This window comes from Bidens hawaiensis, unplaced genomic scaffold (genome assembly GCF_021521415.1).
Source record: "Bidens hawaiensis isolate Kalapana, Puna unplaced genomic scaffold, B.hawaiensis_p1.1 tig00002123_1, whole genome shotgun sequence".
NCBI classification, from domain to species: domain Eukaryota; kingdom Viridiplantae; phylum Streptophyta; class Magnoliopsida; order Asterales; family Asteraceae; genus Bidens; species Bidens hawaiensis.
In genome coordinates, this window is record NW_027491112.1 from 1,885,804 (window position 1) to 1,889,437 (window position 3,634).

General features: G+C 41.0%; 1 pseudogene across 1 annotated transcript; it reads right to left on the reverse strand.

The window, feature by feature from the left end:
• Positions 1-1,064: 1,064 nt before the first annotated feature.
• LOC143605441 (auxin response factor 18-like) lies at positions 1,065-3,195 on the reverse strand (annotated as a pseudogene). The gene is made up of 3 exons (XR_013148538.1): positions 2,079-3,195; positions 1,241-2,001; positions 1,065-1,160 (listed from the first exon to the last, which is right to left on the reverse strand). The product of XR_013148538.1 is annotated as an auxin response factor 18-like (transcript).
• Positions 3,196-3,634: the final 439 nt, after the last annotated feature.

The window sequence follows — 3,634 nt, forward strand, 5'->3', positions numbered from 1 at the left end:
TGGAACAATATTTGGTCTACCATGTGACCTCTGCCTCTTTCCTTTTCACTTTTCACCAATTTCCACTATACCCCTTTTGTTTTATTTTAATAAATGAGTCGGTTCATTTGTGAACTGTTTGAGATTGTCTCACTGAAAGATCAAGTTGAACCAAGCTTGAACGGTTATCTGCAAGCTAAGCTCGAGCTTTAGAATAAAGCTCTAAATGAGTTGAGACAGGCTCGATCTAGACCCTTTTATAGTTTTACACCCTAATTATCAACGATTAGTTCAAATATAACTCAAGTTTATAGTTTGGTTTACTTTAATGCATCATTACTCAACACACACACACATATATATATATCAAATAAACACAAATATTGATCTAGTGAAATTTACTAGATGACTATAATATTTAACTCATACTAACATGATCCTAACATGTTTAACTCGTTCCTCTAAACGAGTTAAATTGACATGTAATCAAATTCTAAGCATTTAAAAAGGTTTGCGTGATAGTAATAAACGAGTTAACAACTAAACAAATTAACCTACCAATATGATCAGTTGAACACGTTAAGAAACCACATAGATTAAATAAGTGAAACGAGCACGACCCAATCATTAAGCAACGCTTAACCTAAACACAAACTATTTTACCAATTAAATTAAATAACTAAAACGAGCACGGCCTAATATAAAACAACCTAAGAAGCTTAAATGTTAAACCCGAACACAATCCGTTTTACCAAAAAGAGGTTAAATAAGTGAAACGAGCCGGACCCGAAACTTAACTAGTTAAATTATGATTAGTCAATTTGTCTGACTACTTATTTGTTACTATAAAATTCCTTTTTGGCTTTTTCTTGCTTTTCCAAGCGTGCACGAAATACCCACCGTTTTTTTTCATTTTTTTATAAACTTTTATTCAACAACATTAGTTGCTTGTTATAGTGACAGATGACTTCCCAGTCAAATATTATATAAACTTATATTTACACATATAACATAAGGTTGCTACAAATTAAAATACTCACTTTCATTCAACTTAGTGTCACAAACTTAAAACAAAACATAGTTGCTATACAATTTTCATCTAAGAATCCACACCCGGAACATTGTTATCGCCGTCGGAATCCGTTAGAATCGTTAACCGTCTAGCCATCTTCGTGAACTCGCTGCACAAAAACGAACCAAATTAGGTTACAATGAAAACAACATTCGAATTCACAAACAGAAATGCGAATTTTGGTCTTACCCAAACGGTTCGTCCCCAATCTGCTTTCGGGTTCCAGTTACATCCCAATACTGAACACGGTCCAAGATTATCGAGCTTTCGGTTTTGAACATGTTAGCTAGTTTCGTGCATAGTTCTTCGTAGGAATCGAGTAAAGAGAGGTTGAGTGTTCGGCCCACGTCTTCTGATTCCATGAAAACCTTACAATGGCCCGTGTCTAGACTCAAGTCCATTTCTCGGCCAGACCCAGACCTAGAGACATTCGCGGTTTGAGATATTTGTTGCTCGGTAAGAATCGGCTGACCAAAGAGTGAAAACCGGGATTTAGGGGTCTCGGGCTCTTTCGAGGGCGTGGTTGAGTTCCCGATGGTTAAGAAACACGCAACGGGCTCGCTTTGGGACGGTTTGTTAACTGACGGGTTGCAATGAGACGGGTAAAAACCCGAATTGAGTTGGATATCTGATAGAGATAAACCATAACGTGTGTGCCTGGCTCCCTGCATGCTAGCAGGATGATGAATGTTTAAACTCTCGGGGAGTTGGTACCCGAACGGTCCGGTGGTGGGCCCGCCAAAGAGATGCGAGTGGGGACCACACAATGCGGGTATCGGGATTGGGATTTGGGATTCCATCGGGTAATCCGGGTGTTGGGATGATCTACATTTCTTTCGGAGCGGTGAGAAAGGCGACATATGAATCGCGGGCATTGTCGATACTAACTCCACGAGCCACGGGTTGACCCGTTTCACGTTTTGTAAAAAATCGGGCTCGTCCCACGTCACCTAAATAACCGAAAAATGTTTATATGCACATAGAAATGTTAACAAAAAATATTCGGGTTCGAGTACTCGAGTAGTACCTGTAAAAGCCTCCAGGGAGAATCGGGCCAACGAATCGGGTCGGCCACTTGAACCGAAGTAATCGTCCCCATGAACCAACTGATCCGTGACGAATCCTCGGTCTCAAACGGCATCTTAAACCTCATCCCGGGTGACCACCGAATCTGCATCGCGTTCTTCACGAGTGACGCCTTAACACAAAACTCGGGCGTGCTAGCTCTCGGGTAGAAAACAACCTCGAACGAGTTCCCACTCGTCGCCTGTTTAACCGCTTGCATCACCGAATCGGGTTCCACTTTCCCCTTTTCCATCGAATGCCCACCCGCATTCCCATTATTATTATTTCGCACAAACGGGGAATACCAGCCATACGGACCGACACAATTACCCCCACCCGGGTTCCACCCGGATGACGACGTGTCGGGCCCGCCACCAATTCCCCGTTTGGCGCGTCGGATCCCGACACACAAATCCCCATTCTCCGCTCTTAAAAACACAATTGAGTCGCCCGCGACAAGCTTCTTATGATTCACAAACGAACTCCACCGGTCGTAAGCAAATGCCGCCGCGGCGTCCCGCGGTAAATATGGAGAACCTTCCACGTGTCGCCGTGCACGTCTTTTGCCAAAATCGTTTGAACCGGCGGGTCGGCCGAGTAATCAAGCCGCGGGAATATCATCTCCGCGCAATACCGCAGAACTGAAAACCCGCCGCCATTATTCGCGTCCGATTGCGTCAACGTCTTCGCAAACGACGTCGGTTTAACCAACCCATCCGAATCCAAACCCGTATCCTCACCCGAACCACTAACCGATACCAACCGAATTTTCGCGTACACCTCATCAGTATCCGCATCCGCCATAAACTTAACACCAATAACCCGACACGGGATCCACGCGGGAACTTTCCCACCCGTCCCATCCCGAAAGTCTACATTATTTCCCGCATGCTCAGCATGACCTTGCGGGAAATAATAAACACGCGTGTTAACCGGCAGCATTTGAATCATGCTGCCGGAACACGCGTGCCATAACTGCGAGTCTAAGCATCTTTCCGTTACACTCACTTTCTCTTTTGACTCCATAAAAGTAATCATAACTTTTTGTTACCAAAATAATAATCTATAGATAACAAAAACAACAAACAACTCATCAGTTGATATTATTATTATTATTATTATTATTATGATTATTCAATATTCATAACCCACAAAACAATTATATTATTCACCTTTTTAAAATATCTAAATAAAAATTGCATGAACATAGATGATGTGTGTTTATGTGTATGTAAGTATGTGTATGTATAAATATATATATATAAAGTAATGAATCACTAGTACTAGTAATACATATATAGTGTGATATAATAAAATGAAATTTTGTTATTGTTACCTTATTATTCGGATCTGAAGGAACTGTGGTGTATGTTGAGAAGCCAGCATAACAACAAAGATCTTAAAGGAAGCAAACCCTTTTGCCTTTTTAAACTGGTTTTTAGCAACTGATATAATAATATAATATAATATTATTATATTTATTCTCTGTCATAAGCTGAACAGATTAAAGTTTATTAT